Below are 17,424 nucleotides of genomic sequence, written 5' to 3'. Positions count from 1 at the left end.
GTAGGGTAATAGCTTCTTGATCCAGGGATAAATCTGACTGCCATTCTGGGGTGAAGAAGGATTTTTTCCTGCTTTGTTGAAAAATTGGGGCTTCAAGCTAGGGTTTTTGCCTTCTTTTGGATCAACAGCAAAAAAAGATGTGAGGAAGGCTGAACTTGATGGACACATGTCGCTTTTCATCCTATGTAGCTATGTAACCAATCCTGATAAGCCAGCTCCCACGCTCCAAAGGTTTTCCCATCAAGTTGACTGCTGCTTCATCAGAGTGGTGCAACTAACAAAAAGATTTTCCAGTGGTTAATCCTCAAGTCACTTATAGTAGGGAAAACAGTCATATATACAAGATACTTGATCCATAAAAAAAGCACACATTCCCTGTGAACATTCTTTTTACTATGAGGTGTATCAATAAATATGTATTGTAAAGCTGCTGATTCTGTTACTATACCTCAGCATCCTCTAAAATTTATTTATTTATTTATTATTGCCATTTATATAGCGCCAACAGATTCCGTAGCGCTTTACAATATTATGAGAGGGGGATTTAACTATAAATAGGACAGTTACAAATAAACTTACAGGAACAATAGGTTGAAGAGGACCCTGCTCAAACGAGCTTACATTCTATAGGAGGTGGGGTGTAAAACACATTAGGACAGGAATTTACAATCAAATAAGGTGGGCTGCCCTTTCGGAGAGGGCAAGAGACAGGTATGTGAGGTAAGGGTTAGTCTTGGAGGCCATAAGCTTTCCTAAAGAGATGGGTTTTAAGGCACTTCTTAAAAGATGCAAGACTAGGGGAGAGTCTGATGGCGGTAGGCAGGCTATTCCATAGGAAGGGAGCCGCCCGCGAGAAGTCCTGCAAGCGCGAGTTGGCCGTACGAGTGCGGACAACGGACAGGACGTGGTCACGGGCAGAACGGAGAGACCGAGAAGGGACATACCTATGGATCTGTGAGGAGATATAAGAGGGGCTAGAGTTGTTCAGTGCTTTATAGGTGTGAGTTAGTACCTTGAATTGACTCCTATAGCATACAGGAAGCCAATGTAAGGACTGGCAGAGGGGTGAGGTGTGAGAGAAACGACTAGAGAGGAAAATCAGTCTAGCAGCAGCATTCATTACGGACTGTAAGGGTGCAGTACGGCTATTGGGGAGACCAATCAGGAGAGGGTTACAATAATCCATGCGGGAAATTACTAGAGCATGGACAAGCTCCTTGGTAGTATCTGGTGCAAGAAAGGGGCGGATGCGGGCTATGTTTTTAAGATGGAATCTACAGGATTTGGCAACATGCTGGATGTGAGGCTCAAAGGTGAGACCAGAGTCAAGTATGACGCCAAGACAGCCAACTTTACCATACTCTAATAGTAAACATAGTAAAACAAAAAAAAAAGATAATATTAAGTCCTTGCTTGCGTTCCCGCACAAAAAGCACTGTTTTGTGGCACATAAAATAGGAAATGGAAGATAAGTTGTTTGCAGTAACGAGGTGAGAAGGTTAGATGTATGCTGCTGCATAATGCATGTAAATAGAACACATAATTTTTAACAGTTTTATTATGTAGGATCCTGAATATACTAGGCATGTGCATGGGAAAAAAAAATCGGTTTGGTTTGGCATTCCGAAATTCGGTATTTTCACAATTCGGGACTTCGGCAATTCGGCACTTCAAGACATCGGAACTTCGGCAACTTCAGCACTTCGGAACTTCGGCACTCCGACACTTCGGAAATTCAGCAACTTCGGAACTTTGGCACTTCAGCACTTCGGAACTTCGGAATTTCGGGACTTCGGCACCTCGGGACTTCTCTTGCAGCCGCTTGGTAGATAACTCCCTAATTCCCATGGTATCAGGGAGTTATCTACCAAAAGGCTGAAAGACCTAAATTGATCTTTCAGCCAACTTTACTAATACTAAGTAAAAATTACTTAGTATTAGTAAATTTTGCCCCTACTCGCTATACCGCGAGTAGGGGCATGTCTAGTAAACAGTGAGCAGCCTGTGACTGCTCACTGTTTAAAAAAAAAAAGTGCCCCCCCGGCCCCCACCCCTGAGCGGCGGGAGGGGGCCCTAAATACTAATAAGGGGGGGACCTAATGTCCTCCCCCCTGGCCCCCACCCCTGAGCGGCGGGTGGGGGACCTAAATTGTAATAAGGGGGGGACCTAGTTTCCTCCCCCCTGGCCCTCACCCCTCAGCGGCAGGTGGGGGCCCTAAATACTAATAAGGGGGGACCTAAGGTCCTCCCCCCTGGCCCCCACCCCTGAACGGCGGGTGGGGGCCCCAAACCCCTAGTCACACCCTCCTCCCCCAATAAAACTTACCACCTACCTACCCCCCTCACCCTAAAAACTAATGAGGGGGGGACCTTTAACTAAGTACCTGTAAAAAAAAATAATAAAACTTACCATTCAATGTTTTCTTTCTTCTAAAATCTTCTTTTTTCAGCCCCAAAAAAGGCCAAATAAAAAAACATAATAACCGATGCAATTATAAAAAAAAAAAAAAACGAGCGCAAAAAAATAATAATCCATCTTCACCCATGGAGGGCTCCGCGCAGACTAAGCTCTGCAGGGCAGGGGAAGGCTTATAAAGCCTTGCCCCGCCCTGCAATTAGGCTCAGAGCACTCTGATTGGTAGGTTTAAGCCATCCAATCAGAGTGCTCTGACAGGTAAATAAAGAGACTGACAGGTAAGTCTCTACATTTACCTGTCACAGCACTCTGATTGGTTGGTTTGAAATCCACCAATCAGAGTGCTCTGTGTCATTTTACACATCGTGGGAAAGTTCTTTAGAATTTTCCCACGCTGTGTAATTTGACTCATAACTCTCTGATTGGTTACTTAATCCACCAATCAGAGAGTTATGAGTCAAATTACACAGCGTGGGAAAATTCCAAAGAACTTTCCCACGCTGTGTAAAATGACACAGAGCACTCTGATTGGTGGATTTCAAACCAACCAATTAGAGACTTACCTGTCAGTCTCTTCATTTACCTGTCATAGCACTCTGATTGGATGGCTTAAACCCACCATTTAGAGTGCTCTGAGCCTAATTGCAGGGCGGGGCAAGGCTTTATAAGCCTTCCCCTGCCCTGCAGAGCTCAGTCTGCGCGGAGCCCTCCATGGGTGAAGATGGATTTTGTTTTTTGCGCTCTTTTTTTTTTTTTTAACAGGTTCTTAGTTAAAGGTCCCCCCCCTCATTATTTTTAGGGTGAGGGGGGTAGGTAGGGGGATAATTTTTAATGGGGGGGGGGAGGGGGTGACTAGGGGTTTGGGGACCTAGTCACCTGGGGGGGGAGGGGACATTTTTTAGGGCCCCCACCCGCCGGTCAAGGGTGGGGGCCAGGGGGGAGGACCTTAGGTCCCCCTCCTAATTAGTATTTAGGGCCCCCACCCGCCGCTGAGGGGTGGGGGCCAGGGGGGAGGACACTAGGTCCCCCCCTTATTTTACTGTAGGGCCCCCACCCACCGCTCAGGGGTGGGGGCCAGGGGGGAGGACATTAGGTGTGTCCCCCTTATTCCAATTTAGGGCCCCCACCCGCCATTCAGGGGTGGGGGCCAGGGTGGAGGACATTAGGTCCCCCCCCTTATTCTTGTTTAGGGCCCCCACCCACCGCTCAGGGGTGGGGGCCATGGGGGAAGACATTAGGTCCCCCCTTATTCTAGTTTAGGGCCCCCACCCACAGCTCAGGGGTGGGGGCCAGGGGGGAGGACATTAGGTCCCCCCTTATTATAATTTAGGGCCCCCACCCACCGCTAAGGGGTGGGGGCCAGGGGGGAGGACATTAGGTTCCCCCCTCTTATTCTGAATTAGGACCCCCACCCACCGCTCAGGGGTGGGGGCCAAGGGGGAGGAAATTAGGTCCCCCCCTTATTCTAATTTAGGGCCCCCACCCACCGCTCAGGGGTGGGAGCCAGGGGGGAGGACATTAGGTCCCCCCCTTATTCTGATTTAGGGCCCCCACCCACCTCTCAGGGGTAGGGGCCAGGGGGGAGGACATTTGGTTCCCCCCCTTATTCTGATTTAGGGCCGCCACCCACCGCTCAGGGGTGGGGGCCCAGGGGGAGGACATTAGGTCCCCCCCTTATTCTAATTTATGGCCCCCACCCACCGCTCAGGGGTGGGGGCCAGGGGGAAGGACATTAGGTCCCCCCCTTATTCTGATTTAGGGCCCCCATCCACCTCTCAGGGGTGGGGGCCGGGGGAGGACAATAGGTCCCCCCCCTTATTCTGATTTAGGGCCCCCACCCACCGCTCAGGGGTGGGGGCCAGGGGGGAGGACATTAGGACCCCCTTATTCTGATTTAGGGCCCCCAACCACCGCTCAGGGTTGGGGGCCCAGGGGGAGGACAATAGGTCCCCCCCATTATTTCACATTAGGGCCCCCACCCGCCGCTCAGGGGTGGGGGCTTATTTTTTTTTGGTTATAGTGAGCAGCCACAGGCTGCTCACTGTTTAATAGACATGCCCCTACTCGTGCTATAGCGAGTAGGGGAATAATTTACTAATACTAAGTAATCTTTACTTAGTATTAGTAAATTTGGCTGAAAGACCAATTTAGGTCTTTCAGCCTTTTAGTAGATAGCTCCCTAATACCGTGGGAATTAGGGAGTTATCTACTTATTCATTCCTGTCATTACCTTGACAGGCTAAGTAACTTACATTTTATATGAATGTATGTTACTTGATTGTTGTAAGTGTTGCAAATGCTTACAGGTGAATCCTGGCTATGTTTGTATACTTTTCATTTAAAATTGTATACAATGTAACATTCTTCTTCTTTCACTGGGTAAGTATATTAGTACTTAGGCAATACTGTGCTTCGGAACTTCGGCACTTTGACACTTCGGAACTTCGGCACTTTGGCAGTACCCGAATGTCCGAATTGTCCGAAATTCGTCCGAATTCCTATTCGGACCGAAACGAATTGCACATGTCTAATACTTTCCCAATTATTTCAGGAGAATATCACGCTGTCAAACAACAAATGTATTCATCTTGGATGATGAAAGGCTAAATAAATATTGCCATTTGTGTACCAAGACATTACTATCATAACAGACTAAGAAATATTTTCTGTTTTAATAGAGCAAACACTGAAATAGTTCTTAATTGCATTGTACTTTTCAAACATAAATTGTGCCCATGAGAATATTCTGGCATTATTTAATTAAGACTTGACTTTTTGCAAAAAAAAAAAAAATAACTGCAGATGTGTTGTTTCTTTGTTTTTCCACAGTACAAGTGCATATTTAACCTACGATACAACACGATTAAAACAGTTGTTTTTAATTTTTCAAGGATACTGACAGATGGGGTTGTCTCTGAACTGGGAATTGCAGGGAACGGATAAGGGAAAATGCACATTTTCCCCTGCCACTGTAGTTGACCTGGAAAAATAGAGATTTGGAGAATATTAACAATTTGTCCATCTTGAAAATTTTCAACCCCTTGTTAATTCTCCACAATTCAAAATAAGGGAATATCCTAAATAATACAATATGTGTACTATGGAATCAATTTTATAAGCTTTCCAAATGATTCAAAACTGTTATAAAAAAAAAAATCCAAATATACAGAAATCACCATTAAAGTCTATAGGAATTGTAGCAAAATAATTTTTAGTGTTTTTCTAACAGTATTGAATCATTTGGAAAACTTATTAGATGAAAGCCTATACTGATAGCTGGTTGTGTATTCTTGGTTACAGGTGGTAGAGACTTTATTACAAGGGTGCCCAATAGGTAGCTCCCCAGATGTTGTACAACTACAACTCCCATGATGCTTTGCATCCCATTAGAATGCATTTAGAATGACAAAGCACCATGGAAGCTATAGTTTTAAAACATCTGGAGATCTACCTTTTGGGCACCCCTGCTTTATTACATTTTACCAAAAGGCAATACATTGAATTTTACCTGTTGGTAACCTGTTAGTAGAGGTCTTTTTGGCACTTTTTGTTATATGTTTGTTCTGTTGTACTTTTCTGCTTTCTCATTAAGAGCACCCATAAATAACATATATTGTATTGTTAAAAAACAGATATGGCTTTGTCCTGAAATCCCAAATCACATAGAAGAATATTGCTTATTAATAAAATATAACAAGTGGGGAAAAAAAATGAAGTAAAACACACTTCATTTTTTTTCTCAGAATATTTTGTACACAACTCAAAATAGATTTACTTAGTAGTCCTGATTGTTATAATGCCAAATATGACTAGGATATCAGTTATTTGTAAAAGTAATGGGGCAAATATTGCATGCAGTAAATTATGGTTTTAAAACAAAACATTTCCAAAGGTCTGATAAGACTTTAACCCCTTAAGGACCAAACTTCTGGAATAAAAGGGAATCAGGACATGTCAAGTGTTCTTAAGGGGTTAATAGCAGTCACATAATCCAAAACTGCTACACAAAAGTATATATTTCTAGAAAGAAGACTCCCCAAGGTTTTTAAGCAAAAGCATTCTGACATTTATCATTGAAATATTTTATTACCAGCCTCTGCTAAAGCTGTTGGTTATAATTCAGGCCTTCTTGGTTCAGACTGCAATTGCTGAACTGCTTCCTTTTTAGCGCTCTAGTAGCAGCAGATAGATACTGATCACAGTGCATACTGTGCACAGTGTCTGCCAGCACAACAGGGTTAAACAACTCTCTTTTGAGCAGTAATTTTCTAAGCACTGACAGCATAGAAACAAACAAAATATACACAATAACCAGCATTCCCTTTTGGTCCATACTCTTATTTATAAGTCTTTTTCTTTTGCTGCAGAAAAAAAAAAAATTAAGCCTAGATACATAAATACAAACAGAGACTAGACTATAATGTGAAAAGGCATGCAAACAAAACACACGTTAAAGGATTATTCCAGGCAGTGAATTGAAATGGTCATGGTATTTGGGGTATGTATGTGCAGCTTTTTGCATTGAAATGCAGCACATACCAAGTTTGATCCCTTTGCTTCTAGACGTGTAACTCTATCTCCAGCGTCATCTGCAAGCCCGGAACTAGAGCTGCAGGATGGCTAATGTCAATTCTTTGCAAATTTTGATGCACAGAATCTCATTAATTGGCTGAGAGTGGTTAGCTGACGTTCTCAGCCATCTGAGATGCATCTGGCTTGTGCATCTCTGCGGAAACTGGATGTCACAAACCCTGCTTCAGAAGAGAACCAGCGCCCCGCAGGACCAGGTAATATGGCAAACCATAGTAAAACGGTTTGCCCCATTAATGGGTAATTGAGTCAGGGTCCTCCTGTTTCACAATCACTACAGTGGGCTGTAGTATCTGTGATGTTTGGATTAATGCTAAGTTTATTAAGCTAAAACGTTGTGTGGGATATCTTCATTAAAGTTACATTTTGAAGGGTTTTCTTAGAACTGATATAGAAAACAGCTTGCAAAAAGAATGAAATTGTAGACGCTGAAATAGTTTGAAGTTGCTGTGCTGGAGATATCGCGTTTGATCACTCAGTGCGAACAGTGTTCAGACTGAGAAGATTACAGAGGCAGGACGCTTGTGATATTATCAAGTCTGCAGGCTCATTTTTTTAAATCTTTTTCAAATTGAGCTTCACATGGATTTGACCATCATTAGGTGAAAGAAGTCACTAACAAAGTGTACAATGTAAACAAACAAGCAAACTCTCACTCAGGGAAATTATAATGAACTTTTTTTTTTTTTTTCGGGCTGTACAGAATAGATGTTTGATTTGGTGTATTGGGGTAATCTTTTGAATCTAAATTGATTTTAGCTGAGCTATACTGCCATTAGGATGGTTTATACAGGGTTTATTTTGGCATGCTTTGGTCTTTATGTGTACCGTGGACAAAGACTGAAAAATGTTAATTAAGACTAATATTTAGCATTCTCTCTTCTATTGACACAATCTAGACTGCTATCCACTGCGATAGGCTTGCAGTGTCCACAAGCCTTGCTACATTCCCTTCTGTAATTAATAACGCATAAACAAACATGTGTTTAATATGGTGTTGTATGCTGATTAAATCCCCTGCTTAATTAGTTGCTAAGACATTGTCATCAAATAATTCTCAGACTTGGTGTCCAGTTTTTCAGATTCAGATCATCCATCTCCTACAAATTAAAACAATCTGTCACCTTGCCATTCAAGGAAGATGAATGAGATCAGCAGCAGAAGAGAATTCCTTTTGGATTAGTAAATTATTTATGAGTTCAGTTGTTTGATTGTAAAATAATATCAATTAATCAGTAATGATTGCATTCATTCTATGTACCCATTGTTCTGAGCATCATTCATAGGACAATGTTATAATGCTATTGGGCACTATTTCTGATATTTAACATAACCATTTAATTTTTTATATATATTAAAAACCAAAGAAAATAAAAAGTTACCTGTGCTCTCTCCTTAATCCCTATGTATATTTAGACAAATGGAGGTAATTTAGTTGCTCCAATGGCCGTTGGAGGGAATGCCCGCCTGCCAACGTCAAGGCAGACCCCCCTAAGCGGGTCCTAACACTGACCCTTCAGCCTGCTTCCTTGAGCTTCTGGCAAAGATTTCTCTAATGAGACAGAGAGGGGTATTTTTTATACACACCCCTATATACTTGTTAACCCTTAATAGGGAACACATGGGATGGGCGGCAGCATTGTAACCAGGCTGTGTGATACAAAGTAAATACAAATACAAAAAGAGAAGTCCTGCACTCACTCCCATTACCACTGGGCCGGCAGCAAGGACCACAGTACACATCAGCCCCAATATATAGTAAAAACCAAAGTACAGAAAAAGTTACCTGCGCTCTCTCCTTAATTTCTATGTATATTTATATATATGTTTCATTTTCATGCTGACTGTATTTGTTTTTATTTTTATTATAAAACTAATATATTTTTTTCATGACAGCTATGGCCAAAGTGGACTAAAATGTGGCAATAGCAATATAATGTAATAACGTAATATAGAACACGTAGTTTCAACTAAACACCTTTCTGAATTAGTCTTCCTACTTCTTTCTGGTTCTGATTGTTTGGCACCTGGGGCAACTGAGATATGTGGATTATATTTAGGTTTTATATTTATGTTTAATTAATATTGATATTTAATTAACTATTACATATTTTGTGCAATTATGGGGATATCAGTTATCTTGAAAGGACCCTTGTGAGGTCTGAGATCTTAACACTGCTTGTCATTTAGGTCAGGGGTTCCCAACCCAGTTCTCAACTACCCCCTACCAGTCCAGTCCCTAAAACCTGGACTGTTATGGGCTACTTGGGGACTAGGGTTGGGAACCACTGATACAGAGGTTAAAATAAACACTTTTATCTTTTCAAATAAGATCTGAATACACGTAATCAATGTCGAGACACCTGTTGTTGTGTCTACACATTATCTCTCTCCTGGAATTGTCAACACTCACAACCAACTATTATGCTATACACACCCAGATAGCAGACTGGGACAGTTGGATAAGTAAGCTAGAATTATTAAAGCAAACAAATTAAAGATCATCCTATCTCTATATGTGTGGTCAGAGGATCAGGATTAGACATGTGCAATTCGTTTCGGTTCGAATGCGAATTCTGATGAATTTCGGGCAATTCGGACATTCGGGTACTTCCGAATGTCCGAATAGCTGAATTGCCGAAGTGCCGAGTGCCATGTAGTCCCGAAGATCCGAAATTGCCAAATTTCCTAAGTGTCAAAGTGCCGAAGTACAGTATTGCCTAAGTAATAATATGCTTACCCAGTGGAAGAATGAAGAATGTTACACTGTATACAAGTTTAAATAAAAAGTATACAAACATAGCCAGGATTCAGCTGTAAGCATTTGCAACACTTACAACAATCAAGTAACATACATTCATATAAAATGTAAGTTACTTAGCCTGTCAAGGTAATGACAGGAGTGAATAAGTAGATAACTCCCAAATTCCCATGGTATTAGGGAGTTATCTACTAAAAGGCTGAAAGACCTAAATTGGTCTTTCAGCCAAATGTACTAATACTAAATTAAAATTACTTAGTATTAGTAAATTATGCCCGTACTCGCTATACCGCAAGTAGGGGCATGTCTAGTAAACAGTGAGCAGCCTGTGGCTGCTTACTGTAAAAAAAAAAAAAGTCCCCCCTCCCAAGCCCCCACCCGTGCCGCGCAAGTGGGGGGCTTCTAACCTGAAAAGGGCCAAATAAAAATCCATAATGACTGTCGCAATTAGAAAAAAAACAAAAAACCTGAGCGCCAAATAAATACTAATCCATCTTCACCCATGGAGGGCTCCGCGCAGACTGAGCTCTGCAGGGCGGGGAAAGGCTTATAAAGCCCCCCCTCGGCCTGCAATTAGGCTCAGAGCACTCTGGTTGGTTGGTTGGTTTAAGCCATCCAATCAGAGTGCTCTGACAGGTAAGTCTCTCCATTTACCTGTCACAGCACTCTGATTGGTTAGCTTGAAATCCAGCCAATCAGAGGGCTCTGTCATTTAACACAGCATAGGAAAGTTATTTGGAATTTTAAACCAACCAACCAGAGTGCTCTGAGCCTAATTGCAGGGCAGGCAAGGCTTTATAAGCCTTCCCCCGCCCTGCAGAGCTCAGTCTGCGTGGAGCCCTCCATGGGTGAAGATGGATTTTTTTTTGCGCTCAGGTTTTTTTTTGTTTTTTTTTCTAATTGTGACGGTCATTATGGATTTTTATTTGGCCTTTTTTGGGGCCAAAATTGTCCTCCTCATTATTTTTAGGGTGAGGGGGGTTAGTAGGGGTAATTTTTTTTGGGAGTGAGGTGACTAGGGGTTTGGGGAACCCTAGTCACCTGGGGGGGATTAAATTATTATTAAGGACCACACCTGCCGCTCAGGGGTGGGGACCAGGGGGAGAACATTAGGTGTCCCACTTATGCCAATTTAGGGCCCCCACCCACCTGGGGGGGATTAAAATATTATTTAGGACCACACCTGCCACTCAGGGGTGGGGACCAGGGGGAGGACATTAGGTCCCCCGCTTATTGGTATTTAGGATCCCCACCCACTGCTAAGGGGTAGGGCCAGGGGGAGGACATTACATCCCCCCCTCCTTATTGGTATTTAGGGCCCCCACCCACCGCTCAAGGGTGGGGGTTGGGGGAAGGACATTAGGTCCCCCCTCTTATTGGTAATTAGGGCCCCCACCCACCGCTCAGGGGTGGGGTCCAGGGGGGAGAACATTAGGTCCCCCCCTTTTCTAATTTAGGGCCCCCACCCACCACTCAGGGGTGGGGCCAGGGGGGAGGACATTAGGTCCCCACCCCCTTATTGGTATTTAGGGCCACCACTTACTGCTCAGGTGTGGGGCCCACGGGGAGGGCATTAGGTTCCCCCCCTTATTTTAATTTAGGGCCCCCACCCACCACTCAGGGGTGGGGACCAGGGGGGAGGACATTAGGTCCCCACTTATTCTAATTTAGGTCCCCCATCCACCATTAAGGGGTGGGGGCCAGGGGGGAGGACATTAGGTCCACCTCCTTATTGGTAATTAGGGCCCCCACCCACCGCTCAGGGGTGGAGGCCAGGGGGGAGGACATTAGGTCCCCCCTTATTCTAATTTAGGACCCCCACCAACCGCTCAGGGGTGGAGGCCAGGTGGGAGGACAATAGGTCCACACTTATTCTAATTTACGGCCCCCACCCGCTGCTCAGGGGAGGGGACCAGGGGGAGGACAATAGGTCTCGGGAGGGGGGACACTTTTTTTTTTTAACAGTGAGCAGCCACTGGCTGCTCACTCTTTAATAGACATGCCCCAACTCGCGGTATAGCGAGTAGAGGCATAATTTACTAATACTAAGTAATTTTTACTTAGTATTAGTAAATTTGGCTGAAAGACCAATTTAGGTCTTTCAGCCTTTTGGTAGATAACTCCCTAATACCGTGGGAATTAGGGAGTTATCTACTAAGCGGCTGCAAGAAAAGTCCCTAAGTGCCGAAGTCCTAAAATTCAGAAATGCCGAAGTTCTGAAATTCCAAAGTGGTGAACTTGCCGTACTGTCGAAGTCCCGAATTTCGGAATGCCGAACCAAACCGAAAATTTTCCCCATGCACATGCCTAATGAGGATAGAGAAAAGGGGTAAAACTTTCCCTTTTTATTTTATTTTCCTTTCATGTTCTCTTTTCTTCCTTCTTAAAAGTAAAAGAGAAACAATGTATATAAATATCCCAAAAATGTATTTTGTTTATCCTAATTCTAAAACTTTACTTTTATTAGTACTAGATAAAAAAAATCAATATATACCGTATATACATAAAAAGAGATAAAGGTTGCGCCAAGAATAAAGTGTACAAATATAGACATGCAAAGACACTGAATAATATTTATACGTGCAAAGACACTGACCTACTGTCCCCCCCTAAATGAAAATCCCCCCCATCAAAGGTGACTAGGGATCCCCAAGCCCCTAGTCACCCACCCCCCCACCCAAATAAAAAAGCCCCTACCTACCCCCTCACCCTAAAAAATAGTGAGGTGGAATAAAATTACTACCCTGTAAAGTAAAATTCAACTTACTTTTCAACGTCTTCTTTTTTCTAAAATCTTCATTTTTCAGTCCCCAAAAAGATCAAATAAAAAGCTATCATACCAGTCGAACTTAAAAATAAAACTTAAAAATAAAATAAAAAGCCAGAGCGCAAAAAAAAATTCCAGACGAAAAAGAAAAAAACCCGACACTCAAAAAATTAATCCATCTTCACCCATGGAGGGCTCCGCGCAGACTAGGGTATTAACATATACCCTATTGTTACAATTGTTACTTGAAAAGCATGAGGAATGCCGTTGGGGTACCACATGCTCATTTGTTCTACCTCCATGCACTGCAAAAATAAAGAATTAAAAAAAAAATAATGAAAAAAAATGTATGCAGCTTCCGAATGAATCTAAAATGGATGCTGTCCAGGAGGTGGGAGGGTCTGAGAGTGAGGGTCTGCTGCTAATTGGCTGGAATGTGTCTGCTGACTGTGAGGTACAGGGTCAAAGTTTACTCAATGATGACGAATAGGGAGCGGACCGAACATCGCATATATTCGCCGTCCGCGGCGGACACGAACACGCGATGTTCGCCAGGAACTATTCGCCAGCGAACCGTTCGGGACATCACTAGACATCATAGATAAAATATAAAAATTCTCAAATTGTACATTTTATTATACAATATGGTAATATGCGATGAAAGGATCTTGTGGTTAAATTAAAACTGTAAAACAAAGCTTTAAACATATTGAAAATTAGTTTTGAAGTTAATCATGTAATGAATGGCCATTTTGGATATCGGGCCGCACCTCGTGATAAGTCACACGGCAGTATGGGACATGTAATTTTAAAACCCGGCCTAGGGTGCATTTTTCTTGCTGGCCTAGTTTTTTTGATAAAATATTTCCCTCTCCAGTGGGGTACACACGACTAGACACATTTCTTATTATTGGTTGTATTAGCTGAAAACAAATCTAGGATCTTTAAAAAAAAAAAAAAAAGGAATACACAAGATTTATCAAATTCACCATAAAACTTCAATTTGTACTTTGAAAATTAAAAGAAAAAAAAAATGACTGCATTTAGCAGAAGTTGTTGATGAACCAACCAAGTGAAAAACCCAACCAACCAAGTGAAAAAACTCAAAACTTCAGTCATGAAATACTGTATATACTCGAGTATAAGCCGAGTTTTTCAGCACATTTTTTGTGCTGAAAAACCCCAACTCGGCTTATACTCGAGTCAATAGTCTGTATTATGGCAATTTGCATTGCCATAATACAGACAGGGGCTGTGAGAGATGTTACTTACCTCTCCTGCAGCTCCTGTCAGCTCTCTCCTCCTCCGCGCCGTCCGGTCAGCTCTTCTGTCAGCTCACACTGTAAGTCTCGCGAGAGCCGCGGCTCTCGCGAGATTTACACTGGGAGCTGACCGAGGTGCTGAACGGACGGCGCGGAGGAGAGAGCTGACAGGAGCTGCAGGAGAGGTAAGTAACATCTCTCACAGCCCCCCTCTCCCCCCCACTGAACTACCAATCCCACTGGACCACCAGGGAAGGAGCCCCCCTCCCTGGCACGCTAGCAAGCAGGGAGGGGGGACAAACAAATGTAGTAATAAAAATAAATAAATAAATAATATACCAAAAAAATGAAAATAATAATAATAAAAATAGTCATAAAAAAATAATATAACAAAAAAAATTAAAAATAATAATAATAAAAAATATATTAAAATGCCCACCCCCCACCAAGGCTCTGCATCACACACACACACACTGCACTCTTATACACACTGCATTCACACTGCACTCATATACACACTGCACTCACACTGCATTGATATACACACTGCATTTATACACACACACTGCACTCATACATACACTGCACACACTGCACTCATACACACACACTGCATTCACACACACACACACTGCACTCATATACACACTGCACTCACACTGCATTCATATACACACTGCATTCACACACACACACTGCACTCATATACACACTGCATTCACACACACGCACTGCATTCATATACACACTGCACTCATACACACACTCTGCACTCATACACACACACTGCAAATAAAAATTCAATTAATATAATTTTTTTAGGATCTAATTTTATTTAGAAATTTACCAGTAGCTGCTGCATTTCCCACCCTAGTCTTATACTCGAGTCAATAAGTTTTCCCAGTTTTGGGGGGTAAAATTAGGGGCCTCGGCTTATATTCGGGTCGGCTTATACTCGAGTATATACGGTAAGTTATCTTGTTTTGCAAACAGTATGCCATGATGAGGGTAAAGTGCAACTGGAGGCTGCTATTTTGTACCAATGGGCTTAGTAAATTAGTTGGTCAAAATTGTAAATTTGAATGCTGAAATTCACGTGTCTGTAATAGGACCCTATAATTCCCAAATACAGCAAAGGTCTATGTGGACATATTGCTCAAGTAGTAACAGAATACAAATCAATGTATGTGAAAAACACAAAAGCATTTAACAGTTTTGGCAGAGGTTAGTGATAAAATTGGTAAAATGACAAGTATCAAAATACTCTCAGCTAAGAACCGTGAGGATAATTCCTACAAATGTCTAGTTTTACTTTTTATTAAATTTACAGTGCCTAGGTTTGAAATGTTGAAACCATTTTGTTTACTACTTAAAACATTTTTGTTATAACTTCCAAAAATGAACTGAAATTCTGGACATATAAAAAGGAAAAGAGGGAGTCACATATAAAGGGTAGGGGGTAGAGAGAGTGAGCGGGGAAGAATAAGCAAAAAAACTCCCCTGCTCCACCCTATATCACCCACAGCTTCGTAAAAATAGGAACTGATAGAACAAACAAAAATATGTGAAAAATCCCTACTATCATAACCAGCCTTAAAAAATCCTATAGGCAGATGGGTTAAACAAAAACCTAAATAAATAGCCCTATATATAGGGTCAAAAGAGCACCACACCGAGGACTAGAGCTGCCTATCTAGAGGTCCTAAATAATCTGGTAAACTAAACTAAATAATCACAACATACTAACTACCTAACTGCTACCTAAAGTGAAGATAAAAAAATAATAAAGAAAAGCGCTCAACGCGCGTTTCAGCGTGAATACACGCCGTCATCAGGAGCAAGTTCATAAATGTGTCCCAGTGTACCGGTTAAATACCTGTATAATCAGGGAGAAAATCACAAAAGCATTTAACAGTTTTGGCAGAGGTTAATGATAAAATTGTTAAAATGACAAGTATCAAAATACTCTCAGCTAAGAACCGTGAGGATAATTCCTACAAATGTCTAGTTTTACTTTTTATTAAATTTACAGTGCCTAGGTTTGAAATGTTGAAACCATTTTGTTTACTACTTAAAACATTTTTGTTATAACTTCCAAAAATGAACTGAAATTCTGGACATATGAAGTTTTTCAATAATCAGAACTAATGAATGGATCAGTTGAGGTAAGTTTACTTAATTGCATTAGCTTTGTTGAAATTATGCAAAGCTGTAAAAAAACAAACAAACATTTTTGTATAGTTTTTCAGATTTCTAAAATTTTATTCAAAAGGGTTCAAGCACCATGGCTACTTCAGTGATTTGAAGTAGTGATGGTGCTTGGAGTCTGTCTGTGCAGAATTTCAGAATAAAATGCTGAACATACAGAGTAAAAGAACATTGCTGCTGGAGATGTAAATATCCCATCTCTGACAGCATTATTAGCGAACCTGGAATGAGAGTTCTGGGCTAGACAATATCAGTTCGATACATAAACGTCATCTGTCATCAGCATGCATGAGCGGGCCACCCCACCCTACGCCCCACCCATGCTCCCCTCTCAGCCCTGCTTTCCTTTTAGCAAGAGAGAGTGTTGTCCCAGGAGGAGTTCCAGGCAGCAGGTAGAACTTGGTATGAGATTGAAGGTATATATATATATATATTTATTTTTTTACATGGTCGGGACATTGCCAACAAGGCTTACTACAACCATAAACAGTGTTTTAATAAATTGCTGTTTTGGCTGGAGTAACCCTTTATTATCATGTTATACCTGATTTCAATACAAACAAGTCCTTCTTTGTTAACCCTCTGCGATTCTATGTCAGAATATATCCGTCAAAATATTTTACGTCCTGCAGCCCAATGTCGGATTTTCCCTGTAGAGTTCCTGCCGGCACTCTGTGTCAGATGTTGCAAAGTTTGCACAAGGCGCACAGGCTTGGAGATCCCCGGCATGGAGGATCGGGGGTACTCTCCAGTGAGGATCCAAAATTGGACCGCAAGATGTAAAATATTTTGTCAGATATATCCGACATAGGACCGCAAAATGTTAACACCCCTTTGAAAGAAAAATAAAATGTATATAATAAGTATTGGTACACCTTATGGGAAAATAAAGAAAGAAAACAAAAAATTATCACATAAAACATCAGGAATCAGAGGTTCATCATGGTGAATAAAAGTTACATTTTAATAAATCCTGTGAATGATCCATATTTTTTTAGAATTTGATATGTATTTATATATGTATTCCTCAGAAATCATTATACAAATGATATGCTAGCCATTTCTTCCTGATCTCTGCCACTGATAAGGATTATAGCCCAAGGAAATATATTTTTACAGATGGTTAGCCATGAGTAAAGGATTGTAAAATACTTAAAACTCTCTATTCCACTTTTTTTGTAAGCTCCTTGAAAAACAAATCTTTTACAAGCTTGTGATTGTTTCATATTCTTGCAAAACTCAAGCAAAGAATGAGGATTACTCAGAGCTAACAGGACTACAGAATTGATAAAGGTCACATTACCTTTTGATGTTAAAGAACAATAAAGGTCTCTGTCTGAGGTACACTATTTTGTAAAAGAGGATACAATTTTTCTCCACAGCAAATCGATTTTCTTACTTATGTAGCTCAATGTAGCTC

Source organism: Pelobates fuscus, chromosome 2 (genome assembly GCF_036172605.1).
Source record: "Pelobates fuscus isolate aPelFus1 chromosome 2, aPelFus1.pri, whole genome shotgun sequence".
Lineage (NCBI taxonomy): Eukaryota > Metazoa > Chordata > Amphibia > Anura > Pelobatidae > Pelobates > Pelobates fuscus.
This window is presented reverse-complemented; position numbering follows the sequence as displayed.